Source organism: Anarhichas minor, unplaced genomic scaffold, assembly GCF_050575085.1.
Source record: "Anarhichas minor isolate MPS153535 unplaced genomic scaffold, ASM5057508v1 ptg000005l, whole genome shotgun sequence".
Taxonomy (NCBI): domain Eukaryota; kingdom Metazoa; phylum Chordata; class Actinopteri; order Perciformes; family Anarhichadidae; genus Anarhichas; species Anarhichas minor.
The window spans coordinates 3,462,501-3,481,102 of NW_027466451.1; the positions used below are offsets into that span (position 1 = coordinate 3,462,501).

An 18,602-nucleotide genomic window follows, 5' to 3' on the forward strand; every position below is an offset into this window, starting at 1 on the left:
TGCTAATGAGAATAGTGGGCATATCTGCTAGCTATGAAGACACATCATACATTAGATTAGTGGTATATTTGGTAAAAGGTGTGTAGTACATTTGTGAGATCATCATAAATGTAAGAGAAAAAACTGCAGGAAAGTTTTAAAGCTGGGAAGAGCCTTTTAAGTAGGGAGGTGAGTTACTACCGAATATTGTACGCATTGTTAAGAGGCTTTCGGGCCAGCGACATAGAAAAATGATTGCATGTGTCACTAAGGGAACTGCGGGATGGTTATTGCTCCCATGGGGCCTTCGGGATGGCGAAATAGGAAATTTTGCGTGTTTTGCTAAGGGGCCTACGGGACAGCGACAGGTGCAAAGGGCCTGCGAGATGGCAACATTTAAAAATCATTGCAAGCGTCACTAAGCGGCCTACAAGGCGGTGACAGTCGCTAAGGGTTACAACGGGAGGACAACACTGGCCGGAGAAGTGTAAATAGTACATGTAAATAGTACATAGTATATATAATGCATCAGCCAGCCGACAGAGATAGCAGGAAAAGTCCAATAGTGGTGCCGAGAAATATGAGGAAAACAAGTAAACTGCTAAGGTAATGTGATTTTGGAGATAGTCCAGAATGCGGCCCAAGCGAAAGAGAGCATACAGCATTGTAAAATAAAAAAGAAAAGTATGGGGGAAGTGGATTGCAACCAAAAGGAAGGAAAGCACACAGTTTCAGGAAGAGGTTAACAACATCAAGAAAAATAAGGGAAGTGGATTCAGACCTCCTGCTGCCATTAAGAATGAGGATAGAAGGCACTATGACAGAATATCTATACCGTGAGAAAAGGCAAAGAGTAAAGGTCATCAAAGGAAGGATAGACAAATTAAGAGAACGTACGATACAGCAGACGGAGAATGCATCAATTCTAGTGGCCAACAAAGGCATGCCATGCTTGTTTTCCTCCAAAGAACACAAGACAAGCACCAAGACAGTAGGCTTCTCTGGGAAACACAAATAACACAGACGGTCCCAATGCTGATTGCAGGTAAAACCATAGTTGCACCTCTACTCTACTCAGCCAACACCCCCAGCAATTTACTGGGAAGAGACATTTTGTGTCTCCTCAAAGCAAAAATGATGTGCACACAAAATGGCCTATTCGTAGACTTCCCCGAAAACCAACCGCTAGGAATGATGCCAGTAAAAATACAACAAGAAACTGCCAAATAAAAACAACCTGCTGTATAGTGGCTCTGAGTGATGCCATACAGGACAGAAACACGTTGAAACTGTGGGTGCAGGCACAGGTCCCACAACTCCCACTTCACTGTACTCTCCTGTATGATGAACAACAGCAGCATAAAGACTATGACGATTGTTGGGAAGAGTTGCTAACTAGAAAACCATACTACCTGGTTAGCCAAGACTTGTAGACCCACAAAGAGTGGATGTGGCAGTAACCCTACCATCTGAACTGCAAGACTGGTTTCAAGTCAATGACTCCACCCCAGACGTTCCAAGTACTATGCGGTCAAAACAGCCCCTCTGCCAACCATCGTGGGCAGCAGGACAAGCACACAGTTTAACCCAGCTGCACTAGACCGAGGAAGCAGAACAAGCATTCCAGGCACTAAAAGGTGACTGGCAAACTGCCCCAGCACTCGGAAACTCCGATTATTCAAAGCATTTTCACCTATACGTCACGGAGAGATCAGGCTATGCAAGTGCAGTACCCAAGATACCCCAATAGGAAAACAATCACTGGCCAACTACAGCACTAAATTGGAGAATATTGAGTCAGGCTTGCCACCCTGTTATCAGGGGTTGGCAGCAGCAGCATTTGCATTTCAAAAAGCTTCAGTTTTAACTATGGATACTATGTATACATTTCACCAGTAAAATGCCCTGCTCACAAACCCACAATTTGTTATAACTCAGGCTAGGAAAACAGGGTATGAAGTTATACGTATGGCACCTGAACTCATTATCCGCCACAGGGAGCAGTAGAATGAGTTAATGGTACACTAAGTCGGCCAACTGTACTTTACTAGTTAAAGGTCCAGTGCCGCGGTTGCCGAATCTGAGTTTGCCAGTGAGGCTTAGTTAAAGTTACAGTTACTGTACATTACTGCTGCGGTGAGGATTTGCCTACTTCTGCTTCTTCTTTTCCTTTCTTTTAAACTAATCCCCACACATGTACATATACACACATATCGGTTGTGCTGTTATGCTTATCGCAGACGGAAGTGGCGTGTAAGCGTGGCCTCTATTGCTCCAGAATCAGAATCAGAATCGTTTATTGCCATGTATGTTGAACATACAAGGAATTTGGCGTGACGGGAGGTGCAAACATTTAACAATCAACAACAATCAGTGCAAGTAGAAACATATTAAAATTTACAAGAAATATAAAATAAAGATGAAATATAAAATAAAGTGAAATCTAAAATAAAGTGCACAAACGAACAGATAACAGGACTATAAACAACGAACAGATGACAGGACTATAAACAAGTGAGATGTAAGTGTAGTGTAAAGTGTCGAGTGTAATAGAAGGGATGCAGGGGAGTGACCGGTGGGAATTTGTCCTGGGGTGACAGAGTCAGTGGGGGACCCGGGCTCTGTTAATGAGCCCGACTGCGGACGGGAAGAAGCTGTTCGTGTGGCGTGAGGTCTTGTTCCTGATGGACCTCAGCCTCCTACCAGATGGAAGGGGCACAAACAGTTTTTGTCCAGGGTGAGAGGGGTCGGCTACAATCTTCCTTGCTCGCTTCAGGGTCCTTGGAGCAAACAAGTCCTGGAGGGACGGCAGATTGCAGCCAATCACCCTCTCGGCAGAGCGGATGATGCGTTGCAGCCTGCCCTTGTCCTTGGCAGTGGCTGCAGCGTACCAGACTGTGATGGAGGAGCAGAGGATGGACTCAATGATGGCTGTGTAGAAATGCACCATCATTGTCTTTGGCAGGTTGAATTTCTTCAGCTGCCTCAGGAAGTACATCCTCTGCTGAGCCTTTTTAGTGATGGAGCTGATGTTCAGCTCCCACTTGAGGTCCTGGGATATGATGAAGCCCAGGAAGCGGAAGGACTCCACCACGTCGACGGGAGAGTCACACAGGGTGATAGGGACATGTGGGGCTGCAATCTTCCGGAAATCCACAACCATCTCCACTGTCTTTCGAGCGTTGAGCTCCAAGTTGTTCAGACCGCACCAGGTCACCAGATGGTCAGTCTCCCACCTGTAGGCGGACTCATCTCCACCAGAGATAAGTCCAATGAGGGTGGTGTCATCCGCGAACTTCAGGAGCTTGACGGACTGGTGACTGGAGGTGCAGCTGTTGGTGTACAGGGAGAAGAGCAGAGGGGAAAGAACACAGCCTTGGGGGGAACCGGTGCTGATGGTCCGGGAGGCTGAGACGTGTTTTCCCAGCTTGACGTGCTGCTTCCTGTCAGACAGGAAGTCTGTGATCCACTTGCAGGTGGAGTCGGGCACATGCAGCTGGGAGAGCTTGTCCTGCAGCAAAGACGGGATGATGGTGTTAAAGGCAGAGCTGAAGTCCACAAACAGGATCCTGGCGTAGGTTCCTGGGGAGTCCAGAGGCTGGAGGATGAAATGAAGGGCCAAGATGAAATGAAGGGTTTTAAGGTGAGACAGGACAAGGCGCTCAAAAGACTTCATGACCACAGAGGTCAGGGCGACGGGCCTGTAGTCATTGAGTCCTGTGATCCTTGTTTTTTTGGGGACGGGGATGATGGTGGAGACCTTGAAGCAGGCTGGTACGTGTCATGTCTCCAGGGAGGTGTTGAAGATGTCTGTAAACACCGGAGACAGCTGATCGGCACAATGCTTCAGGGTGGAGGGGGAGGCAGAGTCTGGGCCGGCTGCTTTGCGGGAGTTTTGTTTTTTAAAGAGCCTGTTGACGTCACTCTCCAGGATAGAGAGAGTCGTCACTGGGGAGGGGGGTGGGGGGGGACACTGTGATGGGTGATACAGAGGCGTGGGCCCCTGCTGGGATGGGGGAGGGGGACCTGGTGGTCTGGGGCTGGTTGATGGAGCTGTGGGGGATGGAGTCAGGGCTGTCCCATTGTCCATCAAAGCGACAGTAGAACTCGTTCAGCTCGTCTGCCAGGCGGAGGTCGTTCATGGAGTGGGGGGTTTTAGGCTTGTAATTGGTGATCTGTCTAAGGCCTCTCCAGACAGAAGCAGAGTCATTTGCTGAGAGCTGGTGTTGCAGTTTCTCAGAGTACAGACGTTTAGCATCTCTCACCGCCTTACTAAACCTGTACTTTAACTCTTTGTACAAGTCCTTGTCCCCACTCCTAAAAGCCTGATCTTTCTGCAGCCTTAGTTTTCTGAGTTCTGCTGTAAACCAGGGTTTGTCGTTGTTGTAACACACCCTGGTGCTTGATGGAACACAGCTGTCCTCACAGAAGCTGATATATGATTATGATCTCCATTATGTTATCGCGGCTACGCCACCATTTTTTTAGTTTTGCATGTGATTGTTTGTTGATTTTAGGTAGTATGTTTGTAATTGTATGTTAGTTGTTGTTGATTTATAAAATGATTGACTTTGATCAGTATTATAGAAGTAAATAAACTCTGTTATACTTTCAAGACCAGTTCTGTGATTATTTTGTGCGTGTATTTGTGATAATAGCTGGATATCGTGGCATGTGTTCGAATTCTAACCTCTGAATCTGGAATAGTATTTTGACGATTGACATTTTGCGTGAACACCAATCTTGAGACTTAATCCATGATTTGGTTGTTGGTCCCTGATCCCAGGGTGGTGCCCTGTTATTATTAATAGCCAAACATGCTCCTGCTAGGTCCCAACAATGTTAAAGTCTAATGTCTGGCTGATGTTTTTAAGCTATTCAAACGGCGTGCCTCTAGTGTTGGCATTATTTACCTGTTGGTCGATCAGTTGTAACACAACTTTGATCCAGACCGAAATGCCTCAGCAACCACTGTCATGAAATTGTCCTGAGAGGACATTTGTGGTTCAGAATGAAAGATCTTGACAACGATTGAATACATTGCCTTGAAAGGTATATTGAAGACATTCTAATGATTTTAGTGATCCCCAGATTTTTCCTCTAGTGCGCAAAGCAGATAAAAATTGCTCAACATTTTGTACAGTTCCCAGACAAAGTATTCAACAAATCATTCCCTGACTTTTGCTTTAACACCACCATGAGGTTGACATTTAACTGTGAGCATGTATACTGACGTGACCATTTTTCACAAATTGGGTGGTTCGTAGGGGATGCAGGGTTGAAGAGAGAAAAAAGGCAGACAGGTTTAGCAAAACCCAGGCCTAATGACATAATTAAATTACCCCTTGTGCCGACTGTGCCTTGCTTACTATCCCTGCATTGGTCCAAGGCTGTTTTTTCTCTTAAGACGTGGCACATAATTTAAATAAAATAACATGCAAGAATCTTACACGCTATCAAAACAGCACAGATTCAGTCAGGCCGCCTAAGTTTAGAATTCTAAATTGAAGTAGAAGTTTCCATCAGACTAGTAATGGTGCTAAAGCTAAATTAGGCCCTAGGTATGCAAAACCTATTTTAAGTCAAGCTAATCTACCATGTGATAAACTGAGAAACCCTTTGAAGCAGCATAATGATGATACCTCTTACCACTCTGGGCTTGAGTATCACACTCTGCAACTTGTTATTTTTCTCACAAAAAGAGTCAAGGCAATTCGGATCTGGCAGCCACACTTCTTGCAGAGTTGGTGATCAGAGAACAACCTCCTGCCCAACATGAACAAAAAACCAAGGAGCTGATTGTTCATTGGAAAAACACCCCTGTTGTCACGGGGCATGATGAGGACTCAAGCGCAGACAGTCAGAGTAGGGGAAAAAAGGTATTTAATAGCTCACAAACAAAAACAGTTAATCCAAGGACAAGACAAAAGACGAGGGGGAAAATCCGGCAGGACAAGGCAGGGCAGACAGACTGGGAAACCGGGAACAGGATGAGCAAAACGGGCGGGTAGGTAGGAAACAAACAAAATGATCTGGCAGTGAGTGAGTGAAAGACAGGGGTTTAAATAGTGAACTAGGCAGAGTGAACAGGTGAGACTAATGAGCTGAGTGTGACTGGCAGGTGCACTGAATGAACTGATTAGGTGAGTGAGGAGCTACAGAAAGAAACAAAGACACAGAACACACAGGGCAAAGCCTGATCGTGACAGTACCCCCCCTCCAAGGGACGGATTCCAGACGTCCAAAAGAAAAACAAAAAACAAAAACATGAACATCTTCCAAGGGAGGGCGGTGGGGGCCCGGAGGAGGGTTATCACTCCTCCGAGGCCGAGAGTCAGAGTCCACAACCGGGTGGGTGGAGGGGGTCCAGAGGAGGGATGGCCGGCCTGGCAGACTGGGGAGACAGAGGGTCCGGAGGACGGAGCTCTGGAGACAGAGGGTCCGGGGGACGGAGCTCTGGAGACTGAGGGTCCGGGGGACGGAGCTCTGGAGACTGAGGGTCCGGGGGTCGGAGCTCCGGAGACTGGGGGTCGGAACTCTGGAGACTGGGGGTCCGGGGGTCGGAACTCTGGAGACTGGGGGTCCGGGGGTCGGAACTCTGGAGACTGGAACTGCACCAGGAGGGGAACTGCACTCGAGAGACTGGGGGTCCGGGGGTCGGAACTCTGGAGACTGGAACTGCACCAGGAGGGGAACTGCACTCGAGAGACTGGGAACCAGGAGGGGAACTGCACTCGAGAGACTGGGAACCAGGAGGGGAACTGCACTCGAGAGACTGGGAACCAGGAGGGGAACTGCACTCGAGAGACTGGGAACCAGGAGGGGAACTGCACTCGAGAGACTGGGAACCAGGAGGGGAACTGCACTCGAGAGACTGGGGGTCCGGGGGTCGGAACTCTGGAGACTGGAACTGCACCAGGAGGGGAACTGCACTCGAGAGACTGGGAACCAGGAGGGGAACTGCACTCGAGAGACTGGGAACCAGGAGGGGAACTGCACTCGAGAGACTGGGAACCAGGAGGGGAACTGCACTCGAGAGACTGGGAACCAGGAGGGGAACTGCACTCGAGAGACTGGGAACCAGGAGGGGAACTGCACTCGAGAGACTGGGAACCAGGAGGGGAACTGCACTCGAGAGACTGGGAACCAGGAGGGGAACTGCACTCGAGAGACTGGGAACCAGGAGGGGAACTGCACTCGAGAGACTGGGAACCAGGAGGGGAACTGCACTCGAGAGACTGGGAACCAGGAGGGGAACTGCACTCGAGAGACTGGGAACCAGGAGGGGAACTGCACTCGAGAGACTGGGAACCAGGAGGGGAACTGCACTCGAGAGACTGGGAACCAGGAGGGGAACTGCACTCGAGAGACTGGGAACCGGACTGGGAACTGCACTCGAGAGACTGGAGATCGGACTGGGAACTGCACTCGAGAGACTGGAGATCGGACTGGGAACTGCACTCGAGAGACTGGAGATCGGACTGGGAACTGCACTCGAGAGACTGGAGATCGGACTGGGAACTGCACTCGAGAGACTGGAGATCGGACTGGGAACTGCACTCGAGAGACTGGAAATCGGACTGGGAACAGGGCTCGAGAGACTGGAGATCGGACTGGGAACAGGGCTCGAGAGACTGGAGATCGGACTGGGAACTGCACTCGAGAGACTGGAGATCGGACTGGGAACTGCACTCGAGAGACTGGAGATCGGACTGGGAACTGCACTCGAGAGACTGGAGATCGGACTGGGAACTGCACTCGAGAGACTGGAGATCGGACTGGGAACAGGGCTCCAGGGGCTGGAGATCAGACGGGGAACAGGGCTCCAGGGGCTGGAGATCAGACGGGGAACAGGGCTCCAGGGGCTGGAGATCAGACGGGGAACAGGGCTCCAGGGGCTGGAGATCAGACGGGGAACAGGGCTCCAGGGGCTGGAGATCAGACGGGGAACAGGGCTCCATGGGCTGGAGATCAGACGGGGAACAGGGCTCCAGGGGCTGGAGATCAGACGGGGAACAGGGCTCCAGGGGCTGGAGATCAGACGGGGAACAGGGCTCCAGGGGCTGGAGATCAGACGGGGAACAGGGCTCCAGGGGCTGGAGATCAGACGGGGAACAGGGCTCCAGGGGCTGGAGATCAGACGGGGAACAGGTCTCCAGGGGCTGGAGATCAGACGGGGAACAGGTCTCCAGGGGCTGGAGATCAGACGGGGAACAGGTCTCCAGGGACTGGAGATGAGGCTCCGGGCAACCGGAGTCCATAGACTGGGGCTCAGGGGGATAGACTGATGACCCAGCGGGGTAAAGGGCTGGAGGTCGTTGCAGCGCGGAGGCGGCAGCGGCCGGGACTGGAGGTTGCTGCGGTTCGGAGACGGCGGAGGCCGGGACTGGAGGTCGCTGCGGTTCGGCGGCGGCCGGGACTGGAGGTCGCTGCGGTTCGGAGACGGCGGCGGCCGGGACTGGAGGTCGCTGTGGTTCGGAGACGGCGGCGGCCGGGACTGGAGGTCGCTGCAGTTCGGCGGCGGCCGGGACTGGAGGTCGCTGCGGTTCGGAGACGGCGGCGGCCGGGACTGGAGGTCGCTGCGGTTCGGAGACGGCGGCGGCCCGGACTGGAGGTCGCTGCGGTTCGGAGACGGCGGCGGCCCGGACTGGAGGTCGCTGCGGTTCGGAGACGGCGGCGGCCCGGACTGGAGGTCGCTGCCGTTCGGAGACGGCGGCGGCCCGGACTGGAGGTCGCTGCGGTCCGGAGACGGCGGCGGCCGGGACTGGAGGTCGCTGCGGTCCGGAGACGGCGGCGGCCCGGACTGGAGGTCGCTGCGGTTCGGAGACGGCGGCGGCCCGGACTGGACGTCGCTGCGGTTCGGAGACGGCGGCAGCCCGGACTGGGGATAGCTGCTGCTCCGAGGCGACAGCTGGAGTCGGCTGGATCGCCGACCGGACACGGGGAGGTGGAGTCGGTCGGACCGCCGACAGGACACGGGGAGCTGGAGTTAGCTGCGGCCCAGCGGGAGCGGGGAATCGCTGCGGCCCAGCGGGGGCGGGGAATCGCTGCGGCCCAGCGGGAGCGGGGGATCGCTGCGGCCCAGCGGGGATGGAAGTCTGACCCTTCTTTCTCTGTCTCCTACGAGTGTTGAGCTGGCAGTCCATCAGGTCGCGGTTCGCCTTCTGGACACTCCGAGGCCCACCAAAGGCCAGGCGGGTTCCCATGAACTGCTCATACCACTCAGGGAGACGGCACTCCAACCCATGGTCTGCTGAGTCCATTGTAGGCCAGATCATTCTGTCACGGGGCATGATGAGGACTCAAGCGCAGACAGTCAGAGTAGGGGAAAAAAGGTATTTAATAGCTCACAAACAAAAACAGTTAATCCAAGGACAAGACAAAAGACGAGGGGGAAAATCCGGCAGGACAAGGCAGGGCAGACAGACTGGGAAACCGGGAACAGGATGAGCAAAACGGGCGGGTAGGTAGGAAACAAACAAAATGATCTGGCAGTGAGTGAGTGAAAGACAGGGGTTTAAATAGTGAACTAGGCAGAGTGAACAGGTGAGACTAATGAGCTGATGAGGTGAGTGTGACTGGCAGGTGCACTGAATGAACTGATTAGGTGAGTGAGGAGCTACAGAAAGAAACAAAGACACAGAACACACAGGGCAAAGCCTGATCGTGACACCTGTCTACATAAATGGAACTGAGGTGGAGTTTTAAGGGTTCAGTTACTCTTTAAGTAATATAGCCAGTTTTTCCTTTTACCACCAGGTGGTCACATTGTTTGTAATGCTGATTCCCAGGAACTTAAACACTTATCCAGCGGGAAAAAAACATATATAGGTATTTAGTAGTGTTGTTGATGGACTCAGGTCCAAATCTTGACACTTTAGTACAAAGTACTTGATGGTAGTAGATTCAGCAAACGCTAGCTCCCATGGACTTCACTACATCTTTATTTTAAATAGTTCCCTTTTTGTGTAAATTACTGGAGCGCATATGATACACTCATCAACGAAGAAGGAAGCGTGGGGATTGGAAAAAGTGTACCTGACCTTGGGTCAATCACCGCCCACAGCATCTTCCAACCTCCCAGCTAGACCAAACTCTACCAAAAGCAAAGATTGCCCAAGGAGGAGCCAAGCTAACCCAGCTAGGACCTAAGGCTATTCCACTACCCAGTCTGCTCATAGCTAATGTTGGGTTGCAAGAAAAATGGATGAAATGAGACTTCAGGCTAACCCAGGAACAGGAGGTCTGTGACTGACCACATCTGGCTCAATCGTGACATCCCAGATAAAGCTGGAGTGGGTGCCAGAGATCCAAGCATGGAGCAATGCAAACAGCTGGTATGCATTGATTGTTTGGAGCCTGCTGGTATTTTTGGTGTTGTTTCTGGCCATCATTGGCATTATTTTATTGCTTCTTTGCATCTAAAGTCCTTTGCTGGTTTGTCGTTACAAATTGAACTGAGAGATTTTTAGCGGAGAGTGGTAAACACTGATTTCGTATGTGACACAGCAAGCAAATAGTCCAACCAACCGTGCCGGTGCAATCTTGTCTTCATTATTAAGCTACAACTGCCTTTTGTTGTGCAACCCTGTGTTGCTTAAAAGTAAAATAAATGATCCTTTAATCTTTGAACCCCGGCAATTGAATTGTGCTTTCAGCTGATCTGGAGGCAGTTGAAGTATGGAGGCAGCTTTTGTCACAGATCAACCCCCTCCTATAAAATCAACTTCCCCTGACTCTGCAGAGTGCAGACTGTGGAGAAAAGAGTAGTCTATTGGTGAGTAGATGTTACCCTTTTAATCAGCCTGTGAATGGCTTATGCTAGTGCTAATGCTAGTCGCTAGCATACACATCGCTAGTGCTAATGCTAATCGCTAGCATACACATGTCCCAGACTTGCAACCCGGCTCAAAGGCTGCAACATAAGGGAGACGAGACGAGTTAAAAGTAATAAATAGACATTTATTTAAAGAACAAATAACTAAACTAAACTAAACAAACAAGATAAATAAGCAGCTGTGTCATCCAAAGAAGGGGCAGCAAAGAAAAGGAGCCCCAGCCAAAGAAGAGGGTCAGCCTTTATACCTGGGACCAAACCAGGCTCAGGTGTCGCTCATCAGTGGCCGATTAACCTCCTGAAAGACAAACAAACAGCAAACAGGACACAGACCCGGAAGGGAGGGGTCGTCACACCCCCCTCCATAAAAACGATGTTCCCACCAGGAATACCGACAAACTACATTCAATGCAAACTACATACAGATTTCAAATTTACAGATGTCATACTCACCAGTTGCAGTGCATCCCCCCAGCCCTCCAACCAATCTCCACTCTGCTACCCAGCAACTCCAACATGTGGAGAAGCATCTAAGAGTGAGAGCGGAGAAGGAAGGAAGGCCAGCGAGATTACACAGTGATATGGTACAGCACATGATTGACAAGCAAGGTTTCTATGGAGGGCCAGTTCATGAGTGGTGAACACACATAACTGGAATTTCCATAATTACCAGCTAACAAAAAGCACAGAACCGAACTACCATGAGCGCTAATCCGAAGTAGCATCCAAAAAGTTCCCCTGACAAAGGCTTACTAGCCAACCAGATCGTCCGCAGACGCACAGCACAAAGAGGCAGCCTAACTACAACTCAGGTCATCCAACCAAGGCATGAGCTGTAGTGCTTATGTACCCGAAAGGTAACAGGCCAAGCTACCAACTTGCCTTTCACCGCACAACACAACAACATACAGTTCACCACATCCCTCCTTTAACTACCGACTTGCTTACCCTATGAACCATTATTGCCGACTGCACACTGTGCAGCAGCATTCTTCAGGTTCTCAGGTTAAACACCTGCAAGGTACCTGGGTCCAATACCCAGACACCCAACAGGCTGCGCAATGCTCTCATTACTGAGTCCAGAATTACCAAGAAACAGGAGGGGTCGTCACAAAATGTAAATAGAGTGCTGCAGGTATTTTCGTAGCCCAACCCCGTAAGCATCACATTTGTTCCCATGACAAAGAGACAGATTTTTCCACTGGATTATTGCAGAAAATAAGCGTTGTGGCAGACACAAGTTTATGATGTTGAATTCAGTAAGGAAATCTTCACAAATGAACACCACTTTTGTGATTTTTGAAGTGTGAATGCAATCGCCAGAAGTAAAAAGCTGCAGTTAGGCTACAAACAAACTACACCACAGTGGCGGTCCCTCATAGACTAGTTTGCATTTTGTTGTCTCATTTAGCCATTTACTATCAACAGCGTAATTTAAGACACTTAAAAGCTTTGAAATTAACAAGAGGGTTATTTACTGATGTATCTTATATCATAGAACAAACCGTTCAAATAGCTTAAGCTTGCCATAACCAAAGACTGTATTTCAGGCATCTAACCAAAAAACAATTATAAATAAACCATTGACTTTGAGATGAGGGAACCAGAAGTGCAAAACTCATTTCCAGTTCATTCCTGCAGCAATATTACCTAACCACAATCATAGCAACCGTCAGCATGCTAGCTTACACCAGTCAGGATCAGTAAATTAAAAACAGTAAAAGCCTTTTTATGTTCTGTAACTGGGCATGTCTTAGCCCCTCTCTCCCAGCCCTGCCCAAGTTGATACTTTTTTCACATTCTAGAGGACCTTTTTAAAATGGTCAGGCTAGAGGCAATTCAGCCAAAACTCTGGGGTTTGGATACAATTTAAGTAGAGCAAGAAGGCTAACTTCCTCTACCGAGTTATTTTTAACTATGAGACTCATCAACCCATCCTCCACACTCCACCATAAAAAATATTTTTGCCTTTTTTTTTTTCTTCTGTAGCAAAATGGGACTACAACTGCAATCTATTGTGCCATCCTGTGTTGTTCAATGACAATAAGGGTCAATCAGCGGTAACAAGTGCAGCAACTTCACTGCTGCAAGATGAATTAAAAGACGTCAATGGGGGGTAATCCGATATGGAAATAAGTCAAATGCAAGAAGCCATGGACAAATCAGCCTTAAAACAATATTCTAACGTTAGCCAACTATGTCTTGTCTTGTCTCTTTAGGTTATGTTTACTTTTATTTTAATATTCCATTACTCACCTCTCCTCTCATTAAGGATATTTCACTTCCTGTCCTTATGTGTTTTCCCGCCTGTGTGATTGTCTACCCCGCCCCTGATCGGATTCACCCTCATCCTCACCCCCCTGCGTCTTTAGTCTGTGTTTCCTTGTCTCTGTGCCAGTTCGTCTTTGTCCATAGAGTCAAGTCTTCCAGCAATCTTCCTAGTGTTCCTGTTTTTTCTGATTTCTGCCTAATATTCTAAACTTAGTTTACATTTTTTTCCTCACCCTTGCCTTCTTTGTTTGCCTGATTACCTGACCTCCTGTGTACCATACCTGCTTGTTAAGTAAAGATTGTTTTTACTGCACCTAGTCCTGTTCTATGGGTTGTGCTTTTGGATCCTGTTTTTTCTGGGTTTTCCCCCTCTGTTTTACCAGTACCAACTGGCCACAAAATGGACTCACAGTACGCTGCAATTTAGGCTCAAGGAAGCAGAATTCACCACCATGATGAGCAATTCACCTCTATTTGCCTGGGGGTTAGAGAGTTGTCGGAGGGACAAGAGAACTTCCAAGTTTCCAGCCCTGTTTTTGAGACAAGCAGCGGTGCTATTTCTGCTCCAACCTCAGTTCCAGCACCAGCATCGGTGTCCACTGTTTTCTCCCCAGGCTCCGCTCCTCATCTTTCCAGACTGGAACGGTTCTCCAGAGACTCTGGGAGCTGCCGGTCGTTTATGGTCCAGTGTGCGCTCCACTTTGAGATGCAGGCTTCTTCCTTCCCCAACAATCGTGCCAAGGTAACCTACATTATCAATCACCTCTCTGGCAGAGCCTTGGCCTGGGCCAGCGCAGAGTGGGCCAGAGACTCTCCTGTGTGTCATTCACTGCCCTTTTTCTTTGAGACTTTTAATAAGATCTTCGACCACATAACTCCCAGCCAGGAGGCAGCCGTAGCCCTCATTGTGACAGGGCTGATAGCATTTAGCGGATTATGCCATCGAGTTCCACACCCTGGCTGCTGACAGTAGCTGGAACACCCCTTCCTTGGTTCCTTCTTCCTACCCTCAGCGCCTCCTAATGCACCGGAGGAAGCCGCGCAGCTACATAGAGCCAGACGTACTCCAGAGGAGCAACAGTGATGAAGGTAGGTAAATCTACTTACTTACTTACTACTTTTTCTTTGTGAAGAAGAAGGATAAGTTGCCCCCGCCCTTGCATCGACTTCCGAGGCCTTAATGACATTACGGTTATTTCATCTGCCTTTGAGTTGCTGCAAGATGCTATAATCTTTACCAAGTTAGATTGAAGGAATGCTTAACAGTTGGTACGGATAAGGGAGGCGTACAAGTGGAAGACTGCCTTTAACACCCCTAGCGGACACTACCAAAATCTGTTCATGATATTTGGTCTTACAAACGCTCCAGCTGTGTTTCAGCTTCTGGTTAAAGATGTTCTCCTTGACATGCTGAATAAATCTGTCTTCGTTTACCTGGATGACATTCTAACCTTTACTCGGATTAAGAGACCCACGTTCAGCATGTTCATCAGGTCCTGCAGAGCCTCCTGGAAAACAAACTCTTTGTTAAGTCTGAGAAGTGTGATTTCCACACTCCCTCAGTCGCATTCCTTGGTTTCATCATATCCCCGAAATGTGTCCAGATGGACTCCTCTAAGGTCAGTGCTGTATGGGCTTATTGGCCCACGGCAACTAGTTGTAAGTTAGTTCAACATTTCCTAGGTTTTGCTCATTTTTACAGACGTTTTATCAGGAACTTTAGATGCTGCCCCTCTGCATGCTTTCACCTCACCTCATGTCAAGTTCCAGTGGTCTCCCCAGGCAGATCAGGCATTTTGTAGGGTGAGGGAGTTTCACCTCTGCACCCATCCTCGCTCTCCCGAACACTAGTTAATTGTGGAGGGAGCTGCTGGCAGTCAAGGTAGGAAGCTGAGCAGCCCTTCTTGGTTTGGACCGACCATAAGAACCTGTAATACATCTGGTCAGCCAAGCGGCTCAATGCCAGGTAAGCAAGGTGGGCTTTCCATTTCTTCCTGTCTCACCGTCCTGGCTCTAAGAACCTTAGGCCTGATGCTCTGTTCTTCCTGTTTGATCTCAAGTCTGTCCCCAGTTCTCCCACCAGTATTCTGCCCTCTTCCTGTGTGGTGGGGGAAGTCCCATGGAGCATTGAGAAGAGGGTCCGGCAAGCTCTAGGTAACACTTAGGTGCCAGAGAAGAACCTGTCCTCCAAACCAGTTGTTTGTCCCTGTTACGTGCCGTGTTGTGCTTGTGCTTCACTCTGCTTACCCTCAGTGTCCTCTCGGGTGCCACCCTCTGTCCCGGATGCCAGCTGCAGCGGCTGATTGGATGCGGCTGCAGTCAATCGCGATTAGCGGTGGCTAAAAGGAGAGGAGCGCCTCATGGACAACCCCTTGGGCAACGCGTAGTAGTGGAGCTGCATGTGTGTCGGTGTGAAGCTGTGGATCACCATTGGATCACCTTTGTTCCAGCCGTGTGGGCTGTTGTCTGTATAGTGTCAAATAGTGTCGCTTTCTTTCTATAAGAAAGTAGTTTTCAGTTGGGTCCTTGCGAGCATTTAATCTGTCTGAATAAATGTCTTTCGTTAACCCTCATCAGTTGCTCATTCCCTCTTTCCCCAGGAAATTAACACCGTTACTCCCCGCATCCCTTAGACGCCAAAAGGGGGAACGTAACAGTCCCCGTCTCTCTCACCTTGCAAGTCATATTGGGCTCACACCTCTTGCCTCTCCTGTTATCTAGGGGTAGGGAGGACTGGGTTCGTCATAAAATAATGCTTCTGATGGCCATCTATGGAAAAGGTGGTTGTGGAATATGTGGCTGCTTGCCCCGTGTGTGTCCGAAACAAGGTCTCCTGATGCCAACCTCCTGGTCTTTAACATCCCCTTCCTGTGCCTCACCACCACTGGTCCTTAGCCTTCATCACTGGGTTTCCACCCTCTGAATTATCAGGAAAGATAGAGCCAAACTGTGCAGATGTTTCATAGTTAAAAAGTTTAAAATTAAAATGCAAATGGGGCAAATGGGGCAACTGTTGCGTCAGTGGTAGAGTAGGGTCGTCCTTCAATCCGAGGACTGGCGGTTCGATCCCCGGCTCCGCTTGTCCATATCGATGTGTCCTTGGGCAAGACACTTAACCCCAAATTAGCTGGCTGTGCCTGCGGTGTATGAATGGGTATGAATGATTAGTTAGAGTCAATGGGCATTAGGCACCTTGCATGGTAACCCCTGCCATCAGTGTATGAATAAGTGTGAATGGGTGAATGACGACATGTAGGGTAAAAGCGCTTTGCATGGTCAGAAGACTAAACAAGCGCTATACAAGTACAAGTCCATTTACCAAATGAATCGAATAACCCAAAACCCTAACTTTTTAAAAATCACTTAGGTTCAAATTTAAAAAGTGGGTGCAGTTGTGGATCATAGACAGCAGCTAGTCCAGATGTTACCTCAGAATTGTGGCTCTTGATAAAGGTGTTAGTTAGCCAATGTGTGTGAAATCAATCTCACACCCCCAAGAAAAAACAAAACAAGCTAACAAAATTTGAGCCTGTCTGCTAACAGAAATGAGTAAGCTGTTGAGCAAACCTTTCAAAACAATCATTTTTTTTCATAGTAATTAATATAAACTAACGTAGCCTTAGAGCGTCAACAAGCTACCATAGGAGTGAAGTGCTGGTCATCAGTAGCATAGTGCTATGATGACATGCTATGCTATGCTATGTTTCATTTCATTTAATGTTCCAATGGAAATAAGCAACCTCCTTTATATATTGAGTGATTTTGATGTTGATGTTAAAAGCAAACCCAGGTTAGGTTGAAATGACTCTGCTCTGATCTGTACTGACACAGTAAACAGGATGCACCTAAATTAAAGGGATACACAAGCACACTACTGCTGAGTGAGTGCTAGTCACTACTGCTGGCTCCCTCCAGAGACCACTCATTACTGCACACTGCCTGAGGAGCCAGGGCTTTATCTACTGCACTATCATAGTCCACACTTGTTTTTATAGCAATATTCTGTTTTTGACTTGGCTTTGTATTATCCTCTTCTTCTGTTCTCTTACTAGAAGGTACTGTTACAGCTGACCCATCTTAGATATACTTGTTATATACAGTATTTCACAAGATGGCAGAACAGATAGGATTATCTTGTTTTAACGGCGCAATAAGGGTTAGTCCCCACAACAGGGACTATGTTCTGTCAAAGTGTCCTTGAGCAAGTCACTGAACCCCTAGCCGCTCATCTATGTGGGTCCGCTGTAAAACTACATGGTATAGATTGACCAATGAATATTAATATTCAATGTATTTTATGGGTATTTGCTGAGAATATTGCCACCAAAACACAAAACAGGAACCGAATTAATGAAGCATACGGCTACAGCTGAACCATTTTAAGAACCGACCCACTGCCAGCATACACACAAACACACACACACACACACACACACACACACACAAACACACACACATATATACACACACACACACACACACCCCCACACAAAAGCATACACAAACTGTCTCATTCTGAAGACAGGATCCTCCCAGGAAATGCACACACACATACACACATACACACACAGACACAGTAACCCATTTATTGCCTCATTCTATACACAAGATAACCGATGATCATACACACACTCATTCACACTGTAACCAATCTGTCCAGCTCATGTAAAAAACAGGGGATCCTCCCAGCCTCCCTACCTGGGTGCCAGCTTGTGGTAGCTGTGGGAACAGAGCCAGGGTGGTTGGTCTCTTGGGTCGATATTTGTCCATGACAGTGCAGATTGATCCCCCTCTGACAGGCGACAGCTTACCTCCCTCCTCCTCTTCCTCCTCCTCCTCTTCTCCTCTTTTATTAAACCAGTGTTGGCGCTCCTCACCTTGGACAAGGCCTCCCCCACCTACCTCTACCTAACTCTCTTCCCCTTCTTCCTCTGCGTTCTCGTCAGCATTGATCAGATCTGAGCTCAGCCTCTGAACACACCCCCTCCACTCCCTCCTTGCCTGATCATTGGTTGGCCACAGTGTCACATCATCATCATCACCACCATCATCTTCCGGCAGGAACAGAGTAGAACGGAGAGGAGAGGTAGAGAAACAGGAGGAGGAAGGAAGAGAGAGCGAGAGAAGGGATGTGGTTGGTGTTGAATAGTGATGGGATGAGCAAGGATCGACAGAGAGAGGAAGGCTGGGTGAAGAGAGAGACGGAGATGGAGGGTGCAGAGAGGGAGAGAGAAGGGGAGGAGGCAGTCAGGGCCAACCAATGAGAGCAAGGCATAACATCATCAGCTCATCTGCCTGTTGTGTTTTCAGTGAGTTAAGCTTAATAAACCGTGCGTGTGTGTGTGTGTGTATGTGTGTGTGTGTGTGTGTGTGTGTGTGTGTAACCCAGTCCAATAAGATTATACAGTAACAGTGATCCCATGGAGAGACAATGGAGTCATTTAACCATGTAGCCACAGTCATTCAGGAAGCCAACAGTCAGTCAATCACTCTTTCAGTCCACCAGCCAGTCAGT

The 18,602-nt window shown here is 48.8% G+C and overlaps 1 pseudogene; it reads right to left on the reverse strand.

The window, feature by feature from the left end:
• The window catches only part of LOC142932128 (C-Jun-amino-terminal kinase-interacting protein 1-like), a 31,615-nt pseudogene extending 13,519 nt beyond the window's left edge, over positions 1–18,096 (reverse strand).
• Positions 18,097–18,602: the final 506 nt, after the last annotated feature.